Raw genomic sequence first — 17421 nt, forward strand, 5'->3', positions numbered from 1 at the left:
TTCATACAAGTGGTCCTCTTTTCTCCAAAGGTCTCTTTAATTTTCCTGTAGGCAGTATCTATCTTACCTCTAGTGAGATAAGCCTCTACATCGTTACATTTGTCCTCTAGCCATCCCTGCTTAGCCATTTTGCACTTCCTGTCGATCTCATTTTTGAGACGTTTGTATTCCTTTTTGCCTGCTTCATTTACTGCATTTTTATATTTTCTCCTTTCATCAGTTAAATTCAATATTTCTTCTGTTACCCAAGGATTTCTACTAGCCCTAGTCTTTTTACCTACTTTATCCTCTGCTGCCTTCACTACTTCATCCCTCAAAGCTACCCATTCTTCTTCTATTGTATTTCTTTCCCCCATTCCTGTAAACCGCTCCCTTATGCTCTCCTTGAAACTCCGTACAACCTCTGGTTCTTTTAGTTTATCCAGGTTCCATCTCCTTAAATTCCCACCTTTTTGCAGTTTCTTCAGTTTTAATCAGTTAATTAACTGATATAGCTACTCAATTTTCTGCAGCAATTCTGTTAATGCCAAGCATTTTATAACTTACTATTACTCGTCAGGAATGCATCAACGATGTTTTATGTTAACATATCCACAGTTTTTCCTAATAGTGGGACTGTCAGTTTCTCTGCATTAACCATATATCATTTGGCCTCCTATATAGTGGAAGAGCTAGTTATAGGTGAAGTTTAACCTCTGTACTATTCTCATCAATTAGCAAGTGAAAAGGGCCAGAGTGTTATTCAATTTTACTCACTCATTATTTGAGTGATGTGACGCAGGATAATTGTGGAGCCTATGTGCCATGTGTTCACAGCCATTAATATTTACCAAGGACATACAAACGGCACAAATAGACCAAGGAAGATTGGCAAGCGTTACTAAGACATTCCAGTCGGGCTACAGTGACTGCTGCTTTCTCCCAGAATTGTAAACTTCTTTGACTTCTTTGTGTGGTTCCTGCTTATAAGACGGAGAAAAGTGGATTCCCATCTGTTTCAGAAATATTATCATTGATTTCAAAATCATCATCGTCAGTTTTGGGACCAGATGCTTCAAGCAGCCCCAGAATTTCTTCATCAGTTAAACTGTCCTCAATGTGTGGAAAGTGATCACACCTGTAATATTTTTTTCAAGTTATGTAGCACTTTTTGGAAGCAGAAAAATCTATCTTACAGGTTCTTCGAAGCACTAAATAGTGAACAACTGACTTCAAGCTGTCACTGCTTGGAAATAATGCATCTTAAAGCAACTATCAGCAAAGCTGCACTCAGATTCTTTGTACTGTTAGGCATCACTAAGTGACTGTAATTTCTGCTGGCAATGAACAGAATGTGCTAAAAGAAGTTTCGGCCTATAATACGGGAGAGAACACAGAAACAGCACAAGCACTACCATTTCAACAGCTACCATTGCAAACACCATGTGTTCGCAAGACAGTAATTTTTTTAAAATGTATAAACCATGGGGTCTGTAGAAGATCTCTTAAAACAGCACAACAATTACACATGATGTGAGGCAATACCCAAATGCAGCACTACTTCAATCAGTTGGGGTACTACCATTCAGGAAGAGGGGTTGATCTACACATCCTGAAGAAAACAGGAGGGCCCACTGCATATCTATCACCGAGTTGGCGACAGTCACCAGTGCTTTCATATTTATCATGATGATATGTTGCTGTTGTGGTCTTCAGTCCTGAGACTAGTTTTATGCAGCTCACCATGCTACTCTATCCAGTACCTACTGCAGCTCACATCCTTCTGAATCTGCTTAGTGTATTCATCTCTTGGTCTCCCTCTACGATTCTTACCCTCCATGCTGTCCTCCAACACTAAATTGGTGATACCTTGATGCCACAGAACATGTCCTACCAACCGATCCCTTCTTCTTGTCAAGTTGGGCCACAAACTCCTCTTCTCCCAATTCTATTCAATACCTCCTCATTAGTTATGTGATCTACCCATCTAATCTTCAGCATTTTTCTGTAGCACCACATTTCGAAAGCCTCTATTCTCTTCTCGTCTAAGCTATTTATCGTCCACGTTTCACTTCCATACATGGCTACACTCCATACAAATACTTTCAGAAACGATTTCCGGCCACTTAAATCTGTACTCTATGTTCACAAATTTCTCTTCTTCAGAAACGATTTCCTTGCCATTGCCAGTTTACATTTTATATCCTCTCTACTTCGACCATCATCAGTTATTGTGCTCCCTAAATAGCAGAACTCCTTAACTACTTTAAGCATCTCATTTCCTAATATAACTCCTGCAGCATCACCCAATTTAATTTGACTACATTCCATTATCCTTGTTTTGCTTTTGTTGATGTTCATCTTATATCCTCCTTTCAAGACACTATCCATTCCGTTCAACTGCTCTTCCAAGTCCTTTGCTGTCTGACAGAATTACAATGTCATCAGCGAACCTGAAAGCGTTTATTTCTGCTCCATGGATTTTCATTCCTACTCCAAATTTTTCTTTTGTTTCCTTTACTGCTTCCTCAATATACAGAATGAATAACATCGGGGATGGTCTACAACCCTGTCTCACTCCCTTCCCAACCACTGCTTCCCTTTTATGTCCCTCGACTCTTATAACTGCCATCTGGTTTCAGTAAAAATTGTAAATAGCCTTTTGCTCCCTGTATTTTACCCCTGCTACCTTTAGAATTTGAAAGAGAGTATTCCAATCAACATTGTCAAAAGCATTCTCTAAGTCTACAAATGCTAGAAACGTAGGTTTGCCTTTCCTTAATCTTTCTTCTAAGATAAGTCGTAGGGTCAGTATTGCCTCATGTGTTCCAACATTTCGACAGAATCCAAACTGATCTTCCCCAAGGTTGGCTTCTATAAGTTTTTCCATTAATCTGTAAAAAATTCGCGTTAGTATTTTGCAGCTGTGACTTATTAAACCGATAGTTCGGTAATTTTCACTTCTGTCAACACCTGCTTTCTTTGGGATTGGAATTATTATATTCTTCTTGAAGTCAGAGTATTTCGCCTGTCTCATACATCTTTCTCACCAGATGGTGTAGTTTTGTCAGGACTGGCTCTCCCAAGGCTGTCAGTAGTTCTAATGGAACGTTGTCTACTCTCGGGGCCTTGTTTCGACTCAGGTCTTTCAGTGCTCTGTCAAACTCCTCACGCAGAATCATATCTCCCATTTCATATTCATCTACATCCTCTTCCATTTCCATAATATTGTCCTCAAGTACATCGCCCTTGTATAGACCCTCTATACACTCCTTCCACCTTTCTGCTTTCCCTTCTTTGCTTAGAACTGGATTTCCCTCAAAGCTCTTGATATTCAAGCAAGTAGTTCTTCGTTCTCCAAAGGTCTCTTTAATTTTCCTGTAGGCATTATCTATCTTACCCCTAGTGAGATAAGCCTCTACATCCTTACATTTGTCCTCTAGCCATCCCCGCTTAGCCATTTTGCACTTCCTGTCGATATCATTTTTGAGATGTTTGTATTCCTCTTTGCCTGCTTGATTTACTGCATTTTTATATTTTCTCCTTTAATCAAATTCAATATTTCTTCTAAAAACAAAGATGATGTGACTTACCAAACAAAAGTGCTGGCAGGTTGATAGACACACAAACATACACACAAAATTCAAGCTTTCGCAACCAACAGTTGCTTCATCAGGAAAGAGAGAAAGACGAAAGGATGTGGGTTTTAAGGGAGAGAGTAAGGAGTCATTCCAATCCCGGGAGCAGAAAGACTTACCTTAGGGGGAAAAAAGGACAGGCACACACTCGCGCGCGCGCCCACACACACACACACACACACACACACACACACACACACACACACACACACATCCGCACATACACAGACACAAGCAGACATTTTCAGTCTGTGTATGTGCGGATGGATGTGTGTGTGTGTGTGTGTGTGTGTGTGTGTGTGTGTGTGTGTGCGTGCGCGTGTGTGTATGTGTGTGCGCGCGCACATACACAGACACAAGCAGACATTTTCAGTCTGTGTATGTGCGGATGGATATGTGTGTGTGTGTGTGTGTGTGTGTGTGTGTGTGTGTGTGTGTGTGTGTCCGTCCGTCCTATGATTAAGTTATGCTCTGTGCAAAATTATACCAGGCGGCTTCTTCTTTTATTTCTTAGCCTCAATCCATATTCACCTACTATGTTTCCATCTCTCCCTTTTCCTTCTATCTAATTCCAGTCACCCGTGACTATTGAATTTTCATCTCCCTTCACTACCTGAATAATTTCTTTTATCTCATCATACATTTCATCAATTTCTTCGTCATCTGCAGAGCTAGTTGGCATATAAACTTGTACTACTGTAGTAGGCGTGAGCTTCGTGTATCTTGACCACAATAATCCGTTCACTATTCTGTTTGTAGTAGCTTACCCGTACTCCTATTTTTTTATTCATTATTAAACCTACTCCTGCATTACCCCTATTTGATTTTGTATTTATAACTCTGTATTCACCTGACCAAAAGTCTTGTACGTCCTCCCACCGAACTTCATTAATTCCCACTATATATAACTTTAACCTATCCATTTCCCTTTTTAAATTTTCTAACCTACCTGCCTGATTAAGGGATCTTACATTCCATGCTCCGATCCGTAGAACACAGTTTTCTTTCTCCTGATAACAACGTCCTCTTGAGTAGTCCCCACCCGGATATCTGAATGGTGGACTATTTTACCTCCAGAATATTTTACCCAAGAGGACTCCATAATAATTTAATCATACAGTAGAGCTGCATGCCCTCGGGAAAAATTACAGATGTAGTTTCCCCCTGCTTTCAGCCGTTCGCAGTACCAAAACAGCAAGGCCATTTTTATTAGTGTTACAATGGCACATCAGGCAATATCCAAACTGTTGCCCCTGCAGCTACTGAAAAGGCTGCTGCCCCTCTTCAGGAACCACACATTTGTCTGGCCTCGCAACAGATACCTCTCCGTTGTGGTTGCACCTACGGTTCGGCTATCTGTACTGTTGAGGCATCCAAGTCTCCCCACCAACGGCAAGGTCCATGGTTGATGGGAGGAGGCATGGTATATCATATAAAAAATTCTACCCAGAATCAAATACTCGGAATTAAAAACACCATGCAGATCTTGCTGTTGCTGGATTTGAAGGCAATGACTTATGTATTTCAGGTGTTTTTTGTGCTAAAGGTGTTTCCTTGGATAACCTTTGATCATGTTGTTGGGCACCTAATGTTATCAGGAATACAATGACAAGGGACAGATTACATAAACAGTGTGACTTCTTAGTGAAGAGGAGGAATCTGCAAAGTTCAATGCATCCATGCTGACAAGTTCTCTCTTACTTACGAAATATAGGGTAAGTGCATGGAAAACAGCCTCCACTGTTACTGTCATGGTGAAGATATTACAACTGCTGAGCAATTGCTTTCCAGCAAAGGAAGGTGCAGATGAGACCAATTTATGTTAAACAAACCTTACAAGTAGGGACTCAAGTTTTGGATAGCCGCAGGCATCAAAGCACATTTGCATTGTCTTCCCTTATCCTGGTATGGAGGAAGGCAACCAGGTAACTAGCCTTTGGGAGAGTATACCATTCTTCACTTCTGGGATCTATTTCTCAAGCTGGGATGAAATATGGCAACAGACAACTTCTTAACATTTTTTTCAGTTTGTGAAGAAACTTCAATATAAGGTAACATTGTTGGTGGAGAAAATAAACAAGGTTGTGAAAAAAAAGCCTCAACTGCATGAAGAACAAGAGTTCTGACAAATTCCTGCAACATCTTGGAAAAACCAAATAAGTCAATACACCATTACAGTACACAAAAGGTAGAAGCATAAGAATGTCGTCATTCTTAGGAACGACATGTTGAAGTGCAACAACATGAAAGCAACTGAAGAAGTGACTATATGACTGCACAAATCAAAAAAGTAGAAGTATCAAACTGGAATTGCATAGGTTCCAAGATCAGTGTATCTTCGAGAGGGGGAAGGGCCACCTGAAAGAAGGATATAAAAAAATATCAATGATCTTCCCAAAGTCTGAAATGTTTACAAACAAACATGTGAAATAAATGAAGAACTGAAAGGAACATTAGAAATAGATCACACTTCAGGACAGGAATACAACGTGTTGTATCCAAAACTTATCTCAAAGTGTTAGAACTTTGAGGTGAAGTTTTTATCTAAATGTGCACATCATATAGATGAAGGCAAAAATATATGTTTAACTTCAATCATGTTGAGGATTCAAAATACAAATCTCATATGGGGTCAAATTTTCTATGTTCTGGTGCTAGAATTGCACTTCTCATACATCATGCTATTCACAGGGTGCTCCATTTCACCATTCCTTAACCTGTATAGTGCCTTCATGTGTGTAACTATCTTCTGGTAATCAAAACATTTTACTACAGTATTTTTCACATTGGCTACAACAGTTTCTTTTCAATACTTATAACTCTGGATGTCGTTATCAGGAGAAAGAAAACTGGCGTTCTACGGATCGGAGCGTGGAATGTCAGATCACTTAATCGGGCAGGTAGGTTAGAAAATTTAAAAACGGAAATGGATAGGTTAAAGTTAGATATAGTGGGAATTAGTGAAGTTCGGTGGCAGGAGGAACAAGACTTCTGGTCAGGTGACTACAGGGTTATAAACACAAAATCAAATAGGGGTAATGCAGGAGTAGGTTTAATAATGAATAGGAAAATAGGAATGCGGGTAAGCTACTACAAACAGCATAGTGAACGCATTATTATGGCCAAGATAGATACGAAGCCCACACCTACTACAGTAGTACAAGTTTATATGCCAACTAGCTCTGCAGATGATGAATAAATTGAAGAAATGTACGATGAAATAAAAGAAATTATTCAGATAGTGAAGGGAGACGAAAATTTAATAGTAATGGGTGACTGGAATTCGAGTGTAGGAAAAGGGAGAGAAGGAAACATAGTAGGTGAATATGGATTGGGGCTAAGAAATGAAAGAGGAAGCCGCCTAGTAGAATTTTGCACAGAGCACAACTTAATCATAGCTAACACTTGGTTTAAGAATCATGAAAGAAGGTTGTATACGTGGAAGAACCCTAGAGATACTAAAAGGTATCAGATAGATTATATACTGCTAAGACAGAGATTTAGGAACCAGGTTTTAAATTGTAAGACATTTCCAGGGGCAGATGTGGACTCTGGCCACAATCTATTGGTTATGACCTGTAGATTAAAACTGAAGAAACTGCAAAAATGGGGGAAATTAAGGAGATGGGACCTGGATAAACTGAAAGAACCAGAGGTTGTACAGAGTTTCAGGGAGAGCATAAGGGAACAATTGACAGGAATAGGGGAAAGAAATACAGCAGAAGAAGAATGGGTAGCTCTGAGCCATGAAGTAGTGAAGGCAGCAGAGGATAAAGTAGGTACAAAGACGAGGGCTGCTAGAAATCCTTGGGTAACAGAAGAAATACTGAATTTAATTGATGAAAGGAGAAAATATAAAAATGCAGTAAATGAAGCAGGCAAAAAGGAATACAAACGTCTCAAAAATGAGATCGACAGGAAGTGCAAAATGGCTAAACAGGGATGGCTAGAGGACAAATGTAAGGATGTAGAGGCTCATCTCACTAGGGGTAAGATAGACACTGCCTACAGGAAAATTAGAGAGACCTTTGGAGAGAAGAGAACCACGTGTATGAATATCAAGAGCTCAGATGGCAACCCAGTTCTAAGCAAAGAAGGGAAGGCAGAAAGGTGGAAGGAGTATATAGAAGGTTTATACAAGGGCGATGTACTTGAGGACAATATTATGGAAATAGAGAGAACGTAGATGAAGATGAAATGGGAGATACGATACTGCGTGAAGAGTTTGACAGAGCACTGAAAGACCTGAGTCGAAACAAGGCCCCCGGAGTAGACGACATTCCATTAGAACTACTGACGGCCTTGGGAGAGCCAGTCATGACAAAACTCTACCAGCTGGTGAGCAAGATGTATGAGACAGGCGAAATACCCTCAGACTTCAAGAAGAATATAATAATTCCAATCCCAAAGAAAGCAGGTGCTGACAGATGTGAAAATTACCGAACTATCAGTTTAATAAGCCACGGCTGCAAAATACTAACGCGAATTCTTTATAGACGAATGGAAAAACTGGTAGATGCGGACCTCGGGGAGGATCAGTTTGAATTCTGTCGAAATGTTGGAACACGTGAGGCAATACTGACCTTACGACTTATCTTAGAAGAAAGATTAAGGAAAGGCAAACCTACGTTTCTAGCATTTGTAGACTTAGAGAAAGCTTTTGACAATGTTGACTGGAATACTCTTTTTCAAATTCTAAAGGTGGCAGGGGTAAAATACAGGGAGCGAAAGGCTATTTACAATTTGTATAGAAACCAGATAGCAGTCATAAGAGTCGAGGGGGCATGAAAGGGAAGCAGTGGTTGGGAAAGGAGTGAGACAGGGTTGTAGCCTCTCCCCGATGTTATTCAATCTGTATATTGAGCAAGCAGTAAAGGAAACAAAAGAAAAATTTGGAGTAGGTATTAAAATTCATGGAGACGAAGTAAAAACTTTGAGGTTCGCCGATGGCTTTGTAATTCTGTCAGAGACGGCAAAGGACTTGGAAGAGCAGTTGAACGGAATGGACAGTGTCTTGAAAGGAGGTAATAAGATGAACATTAACAAAAGCAAAACGAGGATAATGGAATGTAGTCAAATTAAATCGGGTGATGCTGAGGGAATTAGATTAGGAAATGAGACACTTGAAGTAGTAAAGGAGTTTTGCTATTTAGGAAGTAAAATAACTGATGATGGTCGAAGTAGAGAGGATATAAAATGTAGACTGGCAATGGCAAGGAAAGCGTTTCTGAAGAAGAGAAATTTGTTAACATCGAATATAGATTTATGTATCAGGAAGTCGTTTCTGAAAGTATTTGTTGGGAGTGTAGCCATGTATGGAAGTGAAACATGGACGATAAATAGTTTGGACAAGAAGAGAATAGAAGCTTTCGAAATGTGGTGCTACAGAAGAATACTGAAGATAAGGTGGATAGATCACGTAACTAATGAGGAGGTATTGAATAGGATTGGGGAGAAGAGAATTTTGTGGCACAACTTGACCAGAAGAAGGGATCGGTTGGTAGGACATGTTCTGAGGCGTCAAGGGATCACAAATTTAGCATTGGAGGGCAGCGTGGAGGGTAAAAATCGTAGAGGGAGACCGAGAGATGAGTACACTAAGCAGATTCAGAAGGATGTAGGTTGCTGTAGGTACTGGGAGATGAAGCAGCTTGCACAGGATAGAGTAGCATGGAGAGCTGCATCAAACCAGTCTCAGGAATGAAGACAACAACAACAACAACAACAACAACAACAACAACAACAACAACAAACTTTGGATGTTGATACCGTGAAATCTTTCACAAAGAACGCTTAAATGATCCTATCTGCTACATAAACAACATAGGAAATAACCCATAAACATGGAATTGTATTTGCCCAGATAGGGCTACAAGCTTCAGCAGATACCCTGTCAATCTCTAGATCACATTTGTTATATTATTTGATGTATGCTATTTTGCACCAGTTTTCACGATCACATCCTTTCCTCCTCCCCCCCCCCCCCCCCCAAATCTCTGTAGAACATCAAGTGCCAAGTGACACAGTGAGCTACTGTCCTTACTTAGCCCTTTGAGATAATCAAAATGAAAACTTTGCAATCAACATTCCAACAGCATACGGTATGTAAGTGCTATTTAGTGCTCCACTACTTTCACTGCTACCTCAATCAATTAAGACGTGAAAGTTTATGATTGTATAGCAAACTGTATAATTTAACAGCAAAAATAGTTAGTTTTTGACAATATAATATAAATGGATAGATGAAAAAAACCTACTCACCAAGCAGGAGACCACACATACAAAATAATTTACTTTCCCATGGTCAAGTGCTGAGGAGTCCCATGAACTTTGCTAGAACAACTTCAAAAGTGCCACCTGCCAACCCCACATCCACCCAGGATATCTTTTATGTTGTACTAGTGACCTGTCCTGGTTTTGCAAGGGTAGCACTTAGTATCTATGGCCAGACGACTTGTATGGAGGAGCAGCAATACCGATTACAGGTCACAGTGACGAGTTACAATTAAAATTCAGGGAACAACTTCAGATAGTTGAATAACATCACTTTCAAAAGACAAGCACTTTAAGCAGTGCACACCAGGAGAGTTCTTAGAAGGCACAATTTATCTGTTCCAAATTTCATTAGTGTTTGGAATGACATCTCAATGGTAAGTGCATCAGAGGTCATTTAAGAATTCAGTGACAACTTGTGACAGGCACCTAGTAGTTGTAGGTCGTGCGGGCCTGGCACGATGCCGAAGTGGTCTGCATTCACCACGATGAAGCAATGGCATCATTTTCACAGTAACAAGGGAATTCGATTCATCACAGTGCGGCCTGTTACCACAAAATATTTATAAATTGCAAACACAAATGTTTCTCGTCAACTAGTTTACATATTAAAGAAAACCATATCAGAATACCTACACTAGTTCCTGAGATTAGCCTGAACATACAGAGACCCTGGCAGGGGACTGTAATTTACATATGCATAGATAAAAGATTTTCACAATATTACAGAAGGAAAGTTGCTACTCACTATATAGCGGAGATGCTGAGTTGCAGATAGGAACAACAAAAGATTCTCCCAATTATAGCTTTGGGCCAGTGCCAGTAAGGCCACTAACAACAACAACCACAACAACAACAACACACACACACACACACACACACACACACACACACACACACACACTTGTGCAGACAGACAGCTTGTAGGCTGTCATGCCTACACAGAATGCAGCACAGTGGTTGCAACTTAGCTTGTAAATCACATGACCGTTTCACAGGTAACCCTGCCTGTGATGGGATAGGTCATGTTAGAGACCAGACTGGAGTAGGTGGTGGTAGAAGGATGTATGGGACAGGTCTTGATTCTAGGGCTATAACAGGGGAATGAGCCATGAGGTATGGGATTGGGAGCAGGGGTTGTGTAAGGATGGATGAGTATATTATGTAGGTTCGGTGGACGGTGGAATATCATTGTAGGATGGATGGGGAGGATAGTGGGCAGGACATTTCTCATTTCAGGGCATGACGAGACATAATCAAAGCCCTGGCGGAGAGTGCAATTCAGTTGCTCGAGTCTTGAGTGGTACTGAACTATGAAGGAATGCTCCTCTGTGGCCAGACGATGGGACTTTGGGAGGTGGTGGGAGACTGGAAAGGTAAGGCACGGGAGATTTGTTTTCCTACAAGGTTGGGAGGATAATTACAGTCAGTGACAGCTTCAGTGACACCCTCGGTATATTCTGAGAGATGCAACGACCCCGGGTGGCGAGGCTGGTCGGAAGGGACTTCTTGGTATGAAATGGATGGCAGCTCTCAAAGTGGAGGTACTGCTGGTGGTTAGTAGGTTTGATTTGGACGGAGGTACTGATGTAGCTATCTTTGAGGTGGAGGTCAACATCTAGGAAGATGGATTGTTGGGTTGAGTAGGACCAGGTGAAGCAAATGGGGGAGAAGTAGTTGAGGTTCTGGGGGAATGTGAATAAGGTGTCCTCACCTTCAATCCAGATAGCAAAGATATCATCAATGAATCTGAACCAGGTGAGGGTTTAGGATTCAGGGTTTTTAGGAAGGATTCCTCTAGATGGCCCATGAATAGGTTGGCATAGGATGGTGCCATGTGGGCACCCATAGCCGTACCGTGGATTTGTTTGTAGGTAATGGCTTCAAAGGAGAAGTAATTGTGGGTGACAATATAGTTGGTCATGGAGACTAGGAAGAAGGTTGTTGGTTTGGAATCCATAGGACTTGAAAAAGGTAGTGTTAAATAGCAGTAAGGCCATGGGCATTAGGAATGTTAGTGTACACAGAGGTGGCATCAGTAGTGATGCGCAAGGCACCGTGTGGTAGAGGGACAGGAAATGTGGTGAGTCAGTGGAGGAAATGGTTGGTATCTTTTATATAGGAGGATAGGTTCCCGGTAATAGGTCGAAGGTGTTGGTCTACGAGAGCAGAGATTCTCTCAGTGGGGGCACAGTAGCCGGCCACAATTGGGCATCCCATTTGGTTAGGTTTTACGGACTTTAGGAAGTATGTATAAGGTAGGAGTGCCGGGAGTGGTAGAGGTGAGTAGATAGATAGATAGATAGATAGATAGATAGATAGATAGACAGATAGAGAGAGAGAGAGAGATATTCTGGTATAGGCCAGGTAATCCTTGCAGTTCAAAACAACAGTGGTGGATCCTTTGTTAGCAGGTAGGATTATAAGGTCGGGATCAGTTTTTAAATGGTGAACTGCAGTTCTTTCTGTAGATGTAAGGTTAGTTTGCGTGTTGAGGAATTTGGGGAATGGTGGTGAGGCAAGGTTTGAGTTTAAGAAATTCTGGAATTGGGGGCAGTGGGGGTGGATCACAGTTGGATGGGGGAGTGAACTGAGTTAGGCAAGGTTCAATATTGGTCTCTGGTTGAGTCTCATTGGTAGGGATCATGGCAAAAAAGTGTTTCCACTGTAGGGACTGGGAAAATGTGAGAGGGTCTTTAACAAGTCTTGCATGACTGAATTTGGGAGTGGGCCAGAAGCTGAGGGCTTTGGAAAGGATTGATATTTCTGTGTGACTAAGGCTTCTGGAGGAAAGGTTCATGACTGTGTTGCAGGTCTCTTTAGGTTCTGGATTCTGTGTGATGGTGAGAGGGAGTTTTCAAGGGTGGGAAAGGTGTAGTAGGTCTGTGAGATAGAGCTTTTCAGTTATGAGGGGATGTGGGGGAGGTTTAGAGGTTGTTATAAAGGTGGTAGACAGTGGTACTCCAGGGCAAGAGTGGGAAGTGAGCAGGATGGAGACCTTTGTGAGGTGGTGTTGTGCATATTGCTCAAGTTCCTGCAGACAAGTGTTTCCATGTGTGTTATGGGTTCCAGGAATTTGGGATTGCATAGCAGGAGAATTTTGCAAATGGAAAGAAGGTACTGCAAGGAGGTATGGAGCTGAGTCATCTGGTTTTCCAGGACTACGTTGGTGAAGACTAAGGAATGGCGGAATCTGAACAGATGGAGGTCACTGTGGAAGGAAGGGTAGCAGCCGAAGACGGGTAATTTGATGGTAAGACTATTTCATGGGACTCGATGAGCCAAGCAACACAGGAACAGTATGTGGGAATGTGTTCTGTATTGATGCAGATGGAAGAAGCAACGACCCTTGGTGCTGGGAAAAATTAGGTAAATAATGTAGAACTATGACCGAAAAATTATGCAAGGATACACTCAAATACATGTAAAAAATCATGGCAAGGATGAAATAGATGCAAAAGGGGGAAAAATGAAATGAAATCTGAGTGAGACGACAATAGCGAAAGATGAAAACTTACTAAAATTGGTGAGATAGCAGGTCTGAGAGTGTAGAAGTGTGAAGGAGGAGGATTGCAAGTATGACTGGATGAGGTGGAATTAGTGGGTGTGAACTGGGGTAGAATGGAGAAAGTGTGGGGAATGAGGAGGGATTCGTAGGTTGAGATACAAGATCGTGTGGCATCAGAAAGGTGAATGAGTTAACACGCAAAAAATACGGAAAATGAAGCAGGGAGAGTGATCAGTTTGAAACTATAGGCTTAATTATATCAGTGGAAGTAATTTGGGACATAAGATGCTGCACCAACAATCAGCGTGGTCTTGTAGTCGTCTGCTGTGCGCGGCCGAGACGGTTGATACAGTGTGGCTCATAAGTAGAGCATGCAGTGCAGTTTGTAAAGTGACGAGAGAAAAAACAGGAAAAACGTTGAGTATAGCGATGCAAAAGAAAATAGTAACAAAGCGAAACAGCACTGGGTTAGGATTGAAGAAAAGCCATCAGGCAAAAATCGATCAATGAAAAATCTGGGATGGAATGTAACAATATTAGAGATCCAAGGTGAGGGCACCCTATCCACATTAGTCCAAAACCTCAACAACTTTTCCCCATTTGCTTCATTTTGTCCAACTCAACCCAACAAGCCACCTTCCTAGATGTTCACCTCCACCTCAAAGATGGCTACACCACTACCTCTGCCCATATCAAACCTACTAACCACCAGCAATACCTCCACTTCAACAGCTGCCACCCATTCCATACAAAGAAGACCCTTCCATGCAGCCTCGCCACCCATGGTAATTGCATCTGCAGTGATGAGCAGTCCTCCTCTGAATATACCAAGGGTCTCACTGAAGCCTTCACTGACCATAATTATCCTCCCAACCTTGTAGAAAAACAAATCTCGCGTGCCTTATCTTTCCAGTCTCCCACCACCTCCCAAAGGCCCATCGTCTGGCCACAGCGGAGTATTCCCTCATAACTCAGTACCACTCAGGACTGGAGCAACTGAATTACATTCTCCGACAGGGTTTCCATTACCTCTCATCATGCCCTGAAATGGGGAATGACCTGCCTGCTATCCTTCCCACCTCTCCTACAGTGGTATGCCGCCGCCCACGGAACCTAAACAATATACTCGTCCATCCTTACACAACCCTGCTCCCAATTCCTTACCTCATGGATCATACCCCTGTCATAGACCTAGATGCAGGACCTGTCCCATACATTCTCCTACCACCACCTAATCCAGTCCGGTCACTAACATCACCTAGCCCATCAAAGGCACGGCTACCTGTGAAACCAGTCATGTGATTTACAAGCTAAGCTGCAACCACTGTGCTGCATTCTATGTAGGCATGACAACCAACAAGCTGCCTGTCCGCATGAATTGCCACTGACAAACTGTGGCCAAAAAACAAGTGGACCACCCTGTTGCTGAACATGCTGCCAAACATGATATCCCTCATCTCAATGACTGCTTCACAGCCTATGCTATATGGATCTTTCCCACTAACACCAGTTTTTCTGAATGGTGCAGGTGGGAACTTTCCCTGAAATACATCCTAGGTTCTTGTAACCCTCCTGGCCTCAACCTTCGTTAGTCACTGTCCTCACCGATCCAGCCCCCTCCCTGTTCCCATTCCAGCACTACATGGCCATAATTTCACCACCACACCTAGTCTTTTTATTTCTCTCCTTTTCCACTACTCCCCCCCCTCCCACCCCCCAGCCTGCCGTCCGTCTCAAATTAAGCAGTTCACTGTCCACCGACCCCACCATACTATCCCTCCCCCTCCCCACCCCATCCTCCTCCTTACCCCCACACTGTTGCCATTCGCATCATGCACTGGTGGTGCTGTTGCTCGCAGTGTGGTTTCAGTTGCCTGAGGCTGCAGTCATGTATGCATTGAGGTGAATACCAGCCACTAATTATACAAACAGTCTTTCTTTCTTTCATTAAATACAGCTTGACTGTTAATAATGCAATCCCCCAGTCCACATTACCAAACTTAGCAGTTCTGGATGGAGTCATAGAGCATGTTTTCGATGATTGCAGAAACAAGTCCAGTGCTTTTATTTTTTTTTTAACCCCCTGATGGTGCCATGTAAAAGTGAAGAAATTGTACACTGAGCTACACTCTGTGTCCCACGTCCTCAGTCAATCAAAACTATCATACAAAACAATCTATTAAGCATCATATTAGAGGCAGTCAAGCAAAACAGAGAGATGGAAAAAGTATGTAAATTGTTTGTTATTTCAAAATGAATAGACATAACTATTAATAAATTCATCACACAGTGAGACAAGATAGTCTATGTCTTTATAGAAAAATGTTTGGGTGCATCGCCTTGCCCAAAGCGAATATACAGCCACACATGTCTTTCTTCAGGGCTCCAAAAATATGGAAGGCACAGAGGAAAGGATCCGGACTGGAGGACGTGTAAGGGCTTCCCAAAGAAATGTCTGTAGGACAATCTAAACAATTTTGGCAACATATGAGCGAGCCCCTTGTACCCTAACACAAACATCAACTCACAAACTGTCTTAAAGAGCTGATGTACACCTTGTCATTGCTGATAGTATACATTGTAAGTAACCTTGCAACATTCAACACCCTGCTGAGCTACTTTTTTCCAGCCATGATTTCCCTTAACTTTATCATACTGTAATGTGTTCACTGTCCTAGCTGGCATACCAAACTGACTTCAGTGCTGGATTGACCGGATGTTACACTGTTCCTAACACCTTACTAGCTAAATACTTCAAAGGGAAAAGTATGTAGGATATGTAGAAGAGCAGAGGAGAGTTAGTGACATAGTGAAGCTTTGAACAGAGCTCCGAGGTGTGCTTATATGGCTCTAACAGTAGATTGTTGCTTGGATCAAAACCAAAGTACAATATTTTAAACTACCACGGACCTTCCATTGTCAAGGCAGTCCCCATGGAAACCACGCCACTGCCACTGCTACTGGCTTTGAGATTTTTAATAAATGTATGAGGAGTACACTACTTGTATGTAACCTGCCTTAAGGCACATGAGAAAAAGCATCAGTAACTACTAAGGACATTCTAAAAAACTTCCTACCCATCAGTCCAAAAAGTTTCAACACTGGATTAATTTTAAAAAATAGAGAAACATTAAGACGTTGGTTTTAATGCTTCATGTGTTCTAAACAGTATCTCCCACCTGCGTACAATGCACAGGATCTTCATACAACTATGTGAAATTATCAAACAAGTCCTCCTTTGGGATACTGATCGTTTCAAGTGCCACACTGATTTGAATGTCTGTTATTTTGTCACTGCATTGACTTTTCATGTGAATTTGTGCACTCTGTAGTTCTGTGGTCGCTCAGTATTGACAACACCAAGTCTTGTCATCCATGATAGTTTTATACCAGAAAAGAACTATCCACATTTTACATTTCAATCACATTCCAGCAGGTGCCCAAATAACTGCTTTCGTTCAGGAATCAAGGTGTGCAAGACAAACTCTGCACACACTTTTATCTTCTTAAAAATGTTCCTGACAATATCATTAACACTTGATTGAGAGATATTGCTCCACTGTAATTTGTAACACAACAACATTGATACAAAGCAGTCATACATCCACTACTTAACACTGTCTGCTTACAACTGACTGGCTAATTGCACATTTGTTGTTTGAAGCTGTTACTTCAAACTGTCACTATAGTTACTGCACAAACCTCACTTACACTCCAGGGATAAAATCTGTCTCATAACATTTTTAATAGATAGTACATGTCCCATATTAGATGAATTTTGAGGAAAAACTGTCATTTCACACAGCTTGAGTCATTTCTAACACTTATCTATGTTTGATTTAAATTCACAAGGTTCAGGTTTTGTTTGAATTCTAATTATCAGTCTGTATTATCTTTAATATTCTTTCCTTATATTATAGTTCCTTATTACATGATCTGATGGAAGTGCTGTCAAGTGTCATGACAATTATGACAGTTAAGTTTTTGGTCATTGTGGCCCCTTTTAATTTAAATTGGATGTGT

The 17421-nt window shown here is 41.5% G+C and overlaps 1 protein-coding gene across 2 annotated transcripts in view; it reads right to left on the reverse strand.

Annotated features, from left to right (window-relative positions):
* The window catches only part of LOC126329139 (protein lin-54 homolog), a 236570-nt gene that overhangs the window by 144178 nt on the left and 74971 nt on the right, over nucleotides 1-17421 (reverse strand). The window lies entirely within an intron of this gene.

Source organism: Schistocerca gregaria, chromosome 2 (genome assembly GCF_023897955.1).
Source record: "Schistocerca gregaria isolate iqSchGreg1 chromosome 2, iqSchGreg1.2, whole genome shotgun sequence".
In the NCBI taxonomy this organism is placed as follows: domain Eukaryota; kingdom Metazoa; phylum Arthropoda; class Insecta; order Orthoptera; family Acrididae; genus Schistocerca; species Schistocerca gregaria.